The sequence below is a fragment of the Corvus cornix genome, chromosome 18 (assembly GCF_000738735.6).
Source record: "Corvus cornix cornix isolate S_Up_H32 chromosome 18, ASM73873v5, whole genome shotgun sequence".
Lineage (NCBI taxonomy): Eukaryota > Metazoa > Chordata > Aves > Passeriformes > Corvidae > Corvus > Corvus cornix.
Window position 1 is genome coordinate 10,774,769 of NC_046347.1, and position 14,334 is coordinate 10,789,102.

The window sequence follows — 14,334 nt, forward strand, 5'->3', positions numbered from 1 at the left end:
TTCCAAATCCCATGATGAATCTGAGAACAGGTCCCTGAAGCAGCAGCCTGTAAAGGATTTACAAACTCCTTTGTGTAGTCAGAGCAGTAGAGAACCAGTCTGGGTTCAAGGAGCCCATGGGTTAATTCCTCACACTTTTACAACGCCCCTTCCCACCATTTTTATATCAATAGCCACGACAATGTTCAGTTTGTGACTATTCCCTGCCTGAGCTTCCTGCTTTAGCATCGTGTTCCTACAACGTGGTCCTGTGTAAATGCTCGGATTAGAAACCCCTCAATTACCTGCCAGAAAGGCTCTGCAGGTATTGGGACACTCTGAGCTTACCCCAAGTCTCTAGAATTTAACAGAGCAGCTCATTTAATATCCCCTCTCAGCAGCACTGGAGAGCAGAATTAGTCTTTTGAGAGCAGGTTCACTTAATTAAATAAAATTTACATGTTTGAAGAATAACCTCTGTAGCATCTGGAAAAGTTTCCATGGATTCATCAGGATTAAAGCAGGAAGGTCTGAGCTCCCCCAGACCGTCCTGGCAGAGCTGAGCTCCAAACCTTGACCATTCCAGAGCTTCAAGGCACTGGTTTTGCACCACTTTGAAAGTGTTTGTTTGATCCATGGCATCCCTTCCTGGTGAGGTCTGAGATGAGAGGATGAAGGCTGAAGGATCAGAAGGGATGAGTCAGGAAATGTTTTGCTTTCCCTATATTCCCCCCAGGGTGGAAATTTTGGAGGAATCCCTGCTCTAAGAGAACAGTGATTGTGATTTCTTACGTTCTCTGTTGCAGCTAAGTGAAAAGAAAATAATGAGCGCAGTGTTTGGCCATGGAGATCTGCCTGGTTAAAAAAACCCAACCAAAACACAGCCCAAGTGTGTAAAAAAGCAGGGAGTGAACCACTGGCAGTGGCAACTCTGTCAGAATTAGGAAATTAAGTTCATTAAAGGTGTGGTAACTTAATTTTCTATGCAAGCATGTAATGATGAGGGTTGGGCAGAAAAAAAACCGCTCAGACATCCAATTTAACACAAACCCACCCAAAGCTGGCAGGGAGGAGCTGCCCAGCTCAGCCCCAGCTCCTGGCTCCCTCTCTGGGTTGCTTTTGCTCTAAATAGGCCAAGTTAGCCCCAGACCGTGTCCCTTCCGTGTCCCCTTGATGGGAGCAGTCGGCATCTGGGGGTGCCACTCCCCAAACCCCCCAGAGGAGCCCCCGCACAATTCCCTGCTCCAAGAGGGAGGAAGGTGAATCCCAGGTGGAGCCATGGCCCTGCTTTCCCTTGTTCCCTCCTGCTGCTGCCCAGTACAGGTCACAGATTCCTTGTTCCATGGTTTTACCCATTTTTGTTCCCAAGTTCCCGCGTCTGTGGCATCGGTCACTTCCTGATGTCCCCGGGACTGTGGTGGTGGCTTTTCCCCAGCTGGGTTCAGGCTTTTGCAGTGCTAATTTCTTTAAACCTTCCCATAGTTACACAAAATGTGCTGGAATCCTCTAATCCTCCTGTTAAGCATCAGAATCCCTTGTTGCTCTGGATTCTCCAAGGCATATTTATGGGTAAGTGTGTGGTGGATGGACAAGTGTCCCCTCTGATCACTGAGAGAAAACCTGGAGATGAAACCTCCTTTTCTCCCCAGACTGATTCAATTTTCACCACTTCTTGATTCAGACAGAGGCATAAAACCAAAGAAACTCCAGCCTCAACCTCACTTTATGGTCCTTTTAACTACTAAAACTTCACAACTGCCTTCCAAATCACTCTCATTGCCTCACTTCTCCTTAAGATGCTTAAAACAAAATTAGAGAAAATTTGTTTCCCAAACAAATTCCACAATTTTACTCCTTTCTAATTTCCCTGTGGTTGCCCAGCCCAAACAGATGCCGGGTTCATTTACCAAGGGAGAAGGAATCGCTCTCTTTATATCAATATATTTAAAACAAGACTCCTGTCCATGTTCTCTAATTCTCAGTGTAGGGTTATTTCTATAGCCAAAATTTCTGGTGGCCTATTAGCGCTATATAAAACCCTAAAGATTTCCTGTTCCAGCAGGCAGCAGGTTTGACAGAAAAGCTGAACTGGATCCTTCCAGGGAAAGTCAGTTCTGGAGACACCAAAACGCCACCAAAGCTCTCTGCTGCCCACGTGCTCTCCTCCCTAATTCCCCGCCCAGCGTGGTCCTGTTTTCCTTGTGCTCGGGAATTTGAGGGGTTTAGGGAGCATTTAGGGGTGTACAGATATTTTTGGGGTGGTGCTGCAGCCCTGAGATCCTGGGGACGTTCAAGCAGAAGTGAAGGGAAGCGCCTTCATGGCTTTGTTGATAAGAACAGTGAACAGGGGGTGAAATTTGGGATTTGTCTCCTTTAGGACTCACAACCCAGTGCCCCTGTGAGCTGTGCCCAAAATCAGGGATTAATCTTCTCCCAATTAATGTTCATTCCCACCGCCTAAATCAAACTTTGAGCTGTGGCCTCCCAAGGAGGGGACGAGCTCCAAGGAACCCTCGAGGAGCTGCGGCTCCATCCTCATCACCACGGGCTGATGGAGCTCCAGGGGCCCCAGAGGAGTGGGGCAGGTGACTGGGACTAACGTGGATTTTTGACACTGCACGTTTCACATTTGCTGTGTTTTCATTTCGCCTCCCAAAAGCTGTGAGGGTGAACATTATTAAAATTAAAAAAGGCAAAAAAAAAAAGGCAAAAAGAAAACAGTGCAAAGCAACAAGGGAGGTTTCTGTCCAAAAAAAAGTCCGAAACTGGCTCCAATTGGACCTGGGTACGGAAATGCTGGAACTTGTACCCTCCAGTGGCAAAATAAAACAGGCTACCATTATTAGAAATTTTCTACAGCTAAAGATGTAACATCATAGCTAAATTCAGTCAGAGACAGGTCGAGCAACAAAAACCAGGAGCCAAGGCAGTCTAGTCTGGTCTGAAACCTGATTCAGGCACCAGATTATGAATAGATTTAACTGGTTTGCCAAACGAAAATGTAGATTTTGGCAGTGTTTGGGCTCCTTTTATTTTTTTATGTTTTTGGTGTGCTATATGTGGAGTCCTATTGCGCGCTGTGGGGATATGAGAAAAGAGCCTTTTTATATTATATAACTGCTGGAGGCTCGTGTGTGTGGGTATGGAACAGAAAAAACACCCTTAACCCCGTAAGTGCCGAAAAGGAGCTCTGCCTGAGGGCCCTTCGTGAAGGACCACGCTCAGCACCAGCATCACTGGCGGCTGCCTGGAAGTGCCTGGAAGTGCCCAAGGCCAGGTCGGATGGGGCTTGGAGCACCCTGGGATAGTGGAAGGTGCCCATAGGGGTGGACAGAGATGAACTTTGAGGTCCCTTCCAACCCAAACCATTTTGGGGTTTTCTGTTCCAGCTTTCCATACAAACCCACCCTGGGGAGATCCAGCACTCCCTGCAAGGCTGGCTCAGATTTGGAACTGTCTGCCCACCCTTTGTGGGATAACAACACACAGTAGGGGCCTCTTTTGTCCTTGGTCATTTGTAGAATCATAGAATCGCAGAATATCTTGAGCTGGAAGGGACCCACAAGGATCTTCAGAGTCCAACTCCTGGATTAATCATGCAGAGATTAATTATAGTGAAGAAACACATTCATCACCTATTTACCATGGATGTCTTCTGTAGAATCATCTGAAACACCTCTGAGAGAGACAGGTGAGTATTTCAAAGTGAAAAAACACTTTCAGAACACCCAGAGGTTCCAGCCACCATATGTAGAGCAGGAAAAACAAGCGGGAGATCTCCAGAGGTGCCTTTTGGTGACAGATTCCAGCTCTCCATGGTCTGTTTTCACTCTGATTCCCTTCAGGTATGTGAGCTAGGAAGGAATAAAAAAGGTAGAAGTTCCAAAAGGAAAACACAATGGAGCAGGAGGTTGTCAGGGAGAAGGGAGCAGATCCCTGCTCTGTGCCTGCTCCTTGGCTCTGCTCCTTCCTCCAGGCGTCCATCAGGTCACACAGAGCCACCACCTGCCCAGAGTGACCCTCAGAGTCACACCATGGAATATCCCGAGTGAAAGGGATGCACAAGGATCATCCAGACCAACTCCTGGCCCTGCACGGGACACCCCCAAAATCCCACCCTGTGCCTCAGAGCGTTGTCCAAACACTCCTTGAACTTTGGCTGTGACCTCTTCCCTGCAGAGCCTGTTCCTATTTGCCATCAGCTCTCCCCATCCAAGGGCTGTTTTGTTACAGGCTGGCAGCAGGACCCCTCCCCACAAAGCCATCCTCAGGTCACACCAAACCTAAAGGAGACATTTCTCACCTCAGCACCTATTTCTGGACTCTCACTTTTCTCTTATTTATAGTTATTTAAGTAAAACCCCTAAAAAGGGCCAGAAACCCCCTCTGCCAGTGGCAGCCAGGTGTGCAGAGGGGACAGTGCAGCACAAAGAGCGGGGACAGCTCAGAGCAGCTCACTTCACACTGGGCTGGAGCATCACCGAGGAGAATCCACATGCTGCTCAGGATGTTCATTAATCATCCAGCTAATTTGTTTTTACACAGGAGCGCTGACAGCAAACGAATGTTATTGTAGCAGCAGCGCTGCATAATCCCCACTATTATGGGTTTAGCAAATGACTGCTCTGTGTTCGCTGCTGCTCCTTTCTCCCTCCAACTGCAATTGTAAATTGTGAATATATCTATTTTTATTCCCATCTGCTGAAAGGAACGGCCCCACCAGCTGCGGCCAGGGGGATGAAAGGATTGCTGCTGTCTTTTTCTTCCTCCTCCCTCTGGTCCTTATCTCAGGAACATGAGTTGAAATCTGGCCCAGAATTTACTGAGTGTTCAGAGACTTTTTACGAGGCGATGCTTTCGCAGGCTGCTATTGAGAATATATATATTTATATCTGTGTACACACGTGGGTTATTGTGGCCAAGGTTATTCCTCCAGTAAATCTCTCTCCTATTTGTACACAATGTGCCCAGGCAGCATTCACACGAGGGAGGAAAATAACCCAGTGGTTAAGGGTAACTTGGGATTTGAGGGACCTGGATTTAATTCTCCCCTCTGCCACAGCCTTCATTTTAATGCACATTATATATTTATATCTGCATGTACCATGGAAAGGGCCCAGAGGACATTGTCTGAACTGTCCTTCAAAAGCAGACCTGAACCCTCACTGGTCTTGGCTTTTGGAGAGAATCCACGTTCAGCAAAGGGTTTTGATGAGCTTTGACCCTCATGGGACAGGGAAAGACTTGGACACATCTTTCAGGCCAAGAAAAACCCACCCAGCCCTTCCGTTCTGCCATGTTGGCTGAAATAGATCTTGGAATCATGGAATCATGGAATCATGGAATGGTTTGGGTTGGGATGGACCTTAAATCTCATCCCATTCCACCCCCTGCCATGGGCAGGGACACCTTCCACTATCCCAGGTTGCTCCAAGCCCTGTCCAACCCAGCTTTGGACACTTCCAGGGATGGGGCAGCCACAACTCCCTCCAACATCCCTCTGGGAGACCACAGGTGTGGACTGTCCAAAGGGGAAGGGTGACCCCATACAGTGCTCGACCCTGCCAGAGGACCCTAAACAAAGCTAAGGAATTCTTTTTCCCTCTTCCACTCTGCTCTTCTCCTGGATCCTTTATAGACCCAAAACTCAGGACACTTTTTGCCAAACTGCTTTGCCATCGCAGCCAAGTGGAGGTCAGGGACCAAAATTGGGTCAAAATTCAACCCCGCATGATTTTAAGGCATTTCAAGCTTAACTTCTAGAATGATTTGAAAACAGGTGGGCACCTGGTCTTTCCCAGCATGGCAGCTCCCTGCCCTGCCTTATTTGCAGCAATACACCCATAAAAATCCAGGGAGCCAATAAAGAGAGGAGAGGAGAGGTTTCAGGTGTTTACTGGCTGTAAAATTATTAATACCAGCTTCAACCATGTGATTGTGGTGTTATTGCTGATTGTACAGCATTAAAATATCATAACAATAAAATATAAAAATAAAAATGGAAAACCATTTGTTGCGAGAGTCTCGGGGTCGTGCACGTGGCCTTTATTACATGGAGAATTTAAACATTTGGGTTGCGACAAATTTATAACAGAGTCCTGCAGAAGGGTTTGCAAGGCTTCATTTTAACCCCTCATCAAACACAAAAAAGGGACCAAACGCCCAAATCCAGCTTAAGGAGGGCTGGAGGAGATAGAAGAGGTCAAACCATAAATACGGTGACACCCATCCTACCTGGGCAATGAATTCTCCCTCCCCTACCTGTTTGCCCCGCTCTTTGCGGTCTCTCCCCCAGCAGGAAGGCTGTGGTTGCCCTGATTTCCTCACTCATTCTGTTATTAGAAGAGATCTTGCCCTGCCCCACAGGGACCCATTTTTCTGTCCTCACTCCGGATCCCCGTTCATCAACCCCGCGTGTCAGGAACCCAAAACACGTCTCTGCTTCTTCCTTCCCCTGTTCTGCTGCTCAGCCCCTGACAGCCAAAAATGTGTCCGTGTGCTTTATGCATGAGGAGAGGTGACTACTGATGCTCGCAAATGTGTGGTCATTTTTTTGCCTGTCAGAAAATCAGCCCCTGGAATCACTGATGCCTTGTGAAATTACAGTCTAATGTAACTAGCTGGGGTATAAAGTAACCAATTTCTTTATTTTTTGAGAAAATTGTTCTCCTGGAGGTTGAAACACAAAACCAAGACATGGATGAAGTTATTTTTGTCCCAAGTCAGGGGAAATTAATGAAATAGCACCTCCCATTTCTGTTGACATTGGCCAAGGTTGCCAAAGTCCTCAGTAATATTGGGGTTCCCGTTATGGGGAATGCTGTAATAACAGGAGGGATTGGGAATATTATACTGGTGGGAATGTCCATGGCAGATCCAACAAGAGGAGTTAAGCTCATGCTGAACTTGAAGCAAATAATCAGTTGGAGTGGATAGTTACAGGGCTGTGATAAAATATCTCCTTACACACTGGATCGAATGTTGTGAGGAGAAATCGGTCCTGAAACCCTGACTGAAACACCAAAATCCATCAGCAAACATTGCCTGAAGAAAGGAATTCCTCAATAGATAACCAGGAGTGCATATTCATATTTAAAATGCTGAGTTTTCTCTAATTGACTTGATTACTTTTAATAATCATGATGTGGTTTTTAGGAGCCTCTCTTCCCTTTCAGTCCCAGGATGAAAATGTTGCTCAGTATTTTCCAATAATTCATCTTGTGCTTTCAGCTCCTCGAGACCAGAGCCATTGGTTCTATCAAACATGGCATTGCCACCTCCACGGGATGAATTTGGGAGGGAAATGGCACAGGGAGGCCAAAAATCCACAGGGAAACAAGGAACCCCTAGGTAAGAAGAACACATATTGTTCTTGGCCAAACCAGCCATTATTCAGCATCTATTTTTGATAAGAATCTCTGAAAATCCAGATTTTTTTGCACAGATATATTGGTTTCCTGCAGTTCTCCGTGGAGTCTGGCATTCTGCACTGCCAGCTCTGCACTGCAGCAAAAACTCCATCCCAAATAATTTGTCCAGTCAAGAGTAATCGCTCTCCATATTAATAAAAGTGGCTTGAAAAGTTCAATATGGGAGCTGAAATTTGTTTTAACTCCGTGTGGTTTTGGAAGCTGGAATTGACATTCAATCTCGTTTCTGCTACAAAATGTCTTTGACTGTGTAAGTGTGTAATTATACGCCTCAATATAATTAATTGGAGGACATTATTCTCTTCTCACAGAGAGAAGAGGGATTATGTGGAGTTTCATTTGGCTCCCCAAGACACACTTTCCTCAGAGTATTTCCAGTGTCTTTTTTTTTTAATTTAATCTCTGTTTATAGAAAACATACCTAATGAAGAGCCAGTTAAACAGGCATCAGAGGAGGAGGGATAATTCCAGCCCAGTTTCCACTGGTGTTCCCATGGAATAACCCCATCCATCACATCAGGGTGGCTCTTCAGGGATGTGAGGATGGGGATGGGTGAGGAAGGGGCTGGAATCGACCCAGGCTCTTCCCCCCTCCCATTATTCTCAGTGCCTCAGGGCTGGCAGGGATCCCGTGGAGGAGAGGGATTGGGGTGATGCAGCAATCCCCCCTCTGTGTTTGGTTTTCCCCCTCCCTCTGGATCCTGTGTGCAGGGAGAGCAGTGGTACCCAGCCAGGGATGCTGGGCCTGAGCCTCATCCTGCTCCACAAATCCCCAAATTCCCAAAGCGTGGCAGGATCCCCAGGACAAGGAAAAGCTGCACTCAAATTTGGGACAGAAAGAAAACCCCAAAGGACATCGCAGCATTGTGTGGCTCCTTCTCCTCTCCAGAGAGAGACCCCATAAACATTTCCCTTCTCATCCTCCCGATACCAAGTGGAGCAAATTGTCAGCAGGGAGTGGAACCCAAAACCTGCTCCCTGAGGATCCTGTTAGGAGCAGACCTTGGCCCAGGAGCCCTTCCTTCCACATCCCATCCTGGGGTGCCCCCTCTCCCCCCCAGGCCCTGCACGGCGTCCAAGCTCCCTCATGGAAACAACCCCATGGCTTGTTTTCCACTGCGGCTTCATGCCGGATTTCAGGCTCTTATTTGCCTTTTCCTGACGTGTCGCCCATCACGTTCTGATTATTGAGAGTTTTCTTTTGAAGAGTTACCTGAGGTGAGGCCTAATTGGGCCAGGGGATGATGCCAGGGCTTGGGAACACTGCCAGCGCCGCCGGGGCTCCCGCACGGACAGCAATCCCAACCCTTTCCTGGCCTGATCTCAGATCCAGGCTGTAAGGGAACACCAGAGATAAAACCTGGGAGAGAGCTGGGAGCAGCAGTGGAGCCACTTCAATGCAGGGAGACCGGTCAGCCTTTAGTAGAATATTTAATATTCAATATTTAATGCATATCAAGTGTCAGAGTGCAACAAAGGAGAGGTTTCACGGCTCCTCACTCCAACCCTGGAAGAGTTTCCAGGCTCTGGCTGGATTTGGGAATCCAGTAGTGGCTACCAACACTATCCTTTAATGCTTCAATAAAATGATTCTGTTTATTCTGCCTTATTCTGGCATTGCAGGCTGGGTTCTGCCACCCAAAACTGCCCCAAGTGTGTTCCAGGGCGTGTGGGGCTGATCTCAATTTGCTTTGCTGCCTGCAGGGACTCAGTGGCACTGCTGGCATGGCTGGGAATGGCTGGCAAGGGCTTGGAGCTCTGGATTATCCTGTCATGTCCATGGATTTAATACTAATTGACTGAAAAGAGCAGGACACTGAGCTGGGGTTGGTGTCACTCCACCAATTCTCATTTGTTTTCCCTTCAGTTCCCACCTGCTTTCAGCTGTTTCTGGCTGGGTCGATAATGATTAAAATGTCAGGTCCAAAGCCTTGGCTCTGTCCAACAGATCCAGTTAAATGCTGCTGGAGAAACCACCTGATTTTCCTTCTTGTCTACCCATGTACCTATAATGGGTGTTTAACAGAAGCACAAGGGAGGGACAGGACTCAAATGCCATCACAATTCCCTTTCTGGACCTCGAGGACTCATCTAAGACAGAATTACCAGTGGTAAAACCAGTAAAATCTGCCTTGGCACTTCAGAGCACAAACATCAGCTAAACTTCCCCATCCAGCGATTTTCAGGAGATGTTTTAAATAGAACTATTTCATCAGGATGACAAGGAGATGGTGGGGGAAAAAATAAATTCTGAAAAGAAGACATTGAAACAGAGCTGAAAAGAGAAATAAAACATCGAATCCAGTTCGATTTTCTCTCGCACGACTTCTTTTCACTTCAAGCAAGCACTGGAGAACATTTTGATGTGGTCTGTGGGATTGTTCCCTCAGAGATGATTAAAAACAAATTCCCTCAGCCATCAGGGCTTTTGATACGATCGTGTTTTTCCATCCCATTTTATCAGCCCAAACGATGACTAAACTGGGAACAAGCGCCAGGGCGACCAAGCCTCTCCCCAAAAGCATTTTCCTAAGCAGAGGTGGCAGAGGCTCCTCCAACAACCTCTGAGTTTCCATTTTTAAGTGTCCAGCAAACCAGGCACGTGTGCACTCACACAAAAACAGAGGAAACCAAACCCTTTATTTACCATTTCTCTACAATCAGATGGTTTAGAGATTAAGAGAAAAAGAGAAGGGGGAGAGAAGGGCAGAAAATCACATGGGAGGGATGAAGAAAACAAAGCCACGTTTTCTATCTCGTCCTACTTCATTTTTTTTTGTTGGGTTTGGGGTTTTTTTTTTGCTGTTTCCAGCCCCATGTTGTGACTTTGACAAATGATGATGCGGGGAGAAGATTTATGTGGGGTCTCGGAGCATTAGCACATTATCACGAGCAAAACAGAGCCCTCGGCCCTGCTCTTTGGGGAGCCATTGGAAACTTTTTGGGAAGTGATCTATGGGCCCAAGGCCATCCCAGGGAATGCTGTGGTGCTGCCCCTGGATGGGGTCTGGGATAATGCCCAGGGAGAAGACACCGAGCACGGGATGAGGAATGGCTCCTGAAAACCCGTCCTGGAAAGGAAAGAGGAACCCTCTGCTCTCGGGGGAGCTGAGTGTTGAATGATTTAATGGCTACCTTTAGGAAGTGCCTTTTGCTTTATTGCTGCTTTTCTTTTTTTTTTTTTTCTTTTTTTCCTCTTTTTTCCTTTTTTTTATTTAAGGCAAAGGAGCACAACGTCGGCTCTTCCCTGTTTTCACCTCACCACCCCAACTCAGCACCCTGCAAGGCCACAGCTTGAAGTTGTCCTCCTAGCAAAGACTCCCGAGCTGTTGACAGAGGGTCTGATTGATCAGGACGTGCTGAACTGATCGGTTGTTGAAAAATAAACAACAAAAAAATTAAATTTCAATTAATTTGTTTTTTAAGAAATCCCTAAATTAAATACATTCGTGTTTGCTACAAGGATTTCTGAGTTCACTGCAGGGGGTTTCCAGTGCTGGCAGCTCCATCCTGGATCCCTTCTCCTCAAGAGCAGGGCTGCAGCTCCCAGGATTAAGCTGTGCAGATTTTCCACCGAGGTGTCAGAAATCTCATGGAAAACTGGTGGGATTTTCAGAGCTGCTGGAGGCATCGGCCCAATGCTCTTTATCCCCCTTCCCTGCCAAAACTCCTTTAAAATCCTTCCCATTCCCTGCCCAGGGAACTGTGAAAAACTCAATTTGCACTGAGTTGAGTTGCTGATGATTCTTTGTCCTCCTTGAACCAAATCTTGGATTTTTAATACTTCCCTAGAATTAAAATTGTCTTAAATTTGGGGAGTGAATATCAGCATTTCAATCACAAGGTTTTACCCTCCAATCTGCTTTGACATCCAAGAAAATCAACACAGAATTTGAAAGTTTGTGTTTTAATTCTGCTTCATCCGTAGCTGAAATCTCAAGGCCTTATTTTATTTTCCAGATTTTTATGATCTGAAATTCCAAGGAAGAATTAAATTTTCCGAAAGATTTAGCTTCAAACAACCAAAGCAGAGAAAATTTGCAATTCCAGAGGAATTTTAGACTCTTTTTTCAGGAATTTGTGTATCTTTCCTAGGGCTACACAAGTTTTAGAAGGCACCATAGTCTCACAGAAATTACTGAGAAACTTTGGGGTCCCAAGGAGAGAAATGCGCATCAAAATTTTTTACAGGCATGAGAAACTGCAGAAAGTGTATTTTTGGCCCCTAAAAATTGGATTGATTAAATTGGTCTCATTGGAATCTCCTTTTTTTCTGGCTAAATATTGGTAATATAGGTGCCATCGCTGAAGAGTTAAGTCATTCATTTCATATCTACAGTGCTCTGAATTATCTGGACCTCTTGGAATGTCACCATTTATTTAGAGACCTAAGCAAATAAGTTAAAAAAAAAAAAAAAACCAACAAATGGAATTAGCAGAAAATAATTAAAGTTTCAAGGGGTAAACTCAACACAAGAGGCTTCTTTATCACTCAGAAATCTGCTGCACATCCATGTTTTAACCAGAAATGCCCCTGAAGGAAGAAAAAAACCTCAACCACCCTCATTTCATACACAAACCACACAAATTAAACACATTTTATAAACAATGAGTGGGGAGAGCAGCGATTTCAGGGCTCCCCTGGAAGATTTGAAGGTGCCCAGAGATAAAGAAAACATTTTGGAGGCAATGACTTGGATCTTTTCAGCACCATTTCCAGGGCAGCGTGGCAGGATGATGGATGAGCCTGCAGCAGCCTCGTGACAAATTAGGGAATTTAGACAGATGTTTGATGCTCGGAGCGTTTTTAACTTGAAAGGAAATTCTGCTTTTCAGGTGCTCCCAAGTTCTCCGTGGAGTCTGGGAATTCAGTTATCTGGAGGACAGCAGATTTCTGGAAATATCATCAGAGCACCCAGCAATCCCTGCTTTCCCAGGCTTGGTATGGATGAAGAGATGCAAGTAAAATGCAGGAGGGATGGCAGGACAAAAATCAGGGATTTAAAACTGGATATTTAAAAACCTGGATATTAGGGATGATGGGATGACAACAGCAGTGTGGTCTCACTTCTCCAGGTGTCTCCTTTCAGGAGATGGAGCCTTTTATTACCTTTTAAATTTATTTGTTGCAAATTGTTCATTCCTGACATTTTACAGCTTGGGGGATTTGTCTGGTGCAGGCGTTCTCTGAGCAATTATTAATTCTCTGAATTAACACAAGGCCAACAGAAAACAGGGATTTTTTGGATTAAATCCCTAGCATGGTACAAACCTGATCTCCAGGAACCACTAATAATCCCAATTTCACCAACTTCCCGGTTTGGGAGCAGCCTCAGCATCCCAGGAGCAGCTTGGGGAATTTTTCCAAGTGGGAGCCCCTCCTTTCCTTCCCTTGGTATTGAGATAACCTTTGCTGGTGGGTTCATGGCTTTGCAAAAACCCACGTGGCAGAATCAGCTCCAATATTTTATCATGGATTGGCGGGGGGGGGGGGAAAAGAGGGAAGAAAAGGGCATTTTCCCCAAATAATGCTGCTCAGTGTTGCCTCGCAGATCCCGGCCCGTGCCGCTGCCCTTTCCCTGCTGGACAAAAACAGAGCAGTGTTTGGAGAGAGCTCTGCTGTAATTGTGGGCAGTTCTATGAGGGGAAAAATAATGTGGTTTGTCATCAATCTCCCGGTGTGGCACACAAGGGCTGACTTGTTGAAATTTTGTAGGCTGTATTTACAGAGAAAACAGAGGCCTGGTGCTGTGCAGGGCCCTATCAGTCCCCAGGTCTGGAAGAACCATATCGGAGCAAAAGGGAAGGCTTGAATCATAACCTTTCAGGATAATCTAATCCATGAGGGAATGAAAATTGCTCTGCTCCTGTGAGCAAGATCAAAACCCGGACAATTTAATTATTGGGGAGTTATTTGTGGGTAGAGACACAGACTGGTTTGAGGCAGGAGCTGACAAATCACTCAGGTTGTTGTTTCACACAGCTACAGACAACAGGGAAAATGAAGGATGGATGCTTCCAGCCTTGGAAAATGCAGGATGGAGTAAAACAAGGTGATGGGATGAGGCAAAGGCAGTGAAAGTAACACAGGCCTAAGCTGAGCCACCATTCACAGAACATGGAATTATTGTTGTCATCCTACAGTGAGCAGGATTCAGATTAGGGGAGCATAAAGTTCATTACATTCTTCACTTCTCGTGAATGTGTGAGTTTTCCAGAAGGGGAGAGCAAAGGAAAGGGAGAAAAGAGGGAGAGAGGGAGAAAGCTGGGATAAGTCCCACAAAATATCCACCTAAAACAGCCAGCATGACACAGTCATTTATAAAAAGCACGTTTTGCTTTGGTTATCTTGTACACAGCTTTCATCAGGGTGCTGCCCTTCATTTCCACTTGTCTGTAAAAATTACCTGATGAAATGATGAATGGGTTTTTAAATTCAGTGTATGAAATGAAACAGGAGGGCCACGCTGGTAGATTTGGGACGGTTGTACTGCTACAAACTATTCACTTGTGAATACCAGCGACGGCCTCCTTCCTCCTCCTCCTCCCTCACTATTATTCCTTGGTTTAGTATTATTTTTCAGGCTGACGTTATGATGTGGAAGACCTTACATGAAGACACAAGATCCTACAGCAGCCAGAGCCCTGCTCCAGGTGTTTGAGACAGAACTGTCACATCTCCCTCTGTGCTCAGCGACACCAAAAGCACAAACACAGGAGAGGGGCTGCTTTGGGCCTCATTTTTGCCCTCTAAAAACCAGGCAGTTCCTCTGTGGCTGCAGGATCCACTCACAATCCATGAAAAAAGCAGCTGAGGAGGAAGAGCCGTGCCTGGAGCAGGGTGTGGTGTTATCACCCTTCACCAAATCGTGTCTTAGGCTGAAGAAATCCCAGTTTATCCCAGCCTGAGCTGCACCTACTCCTC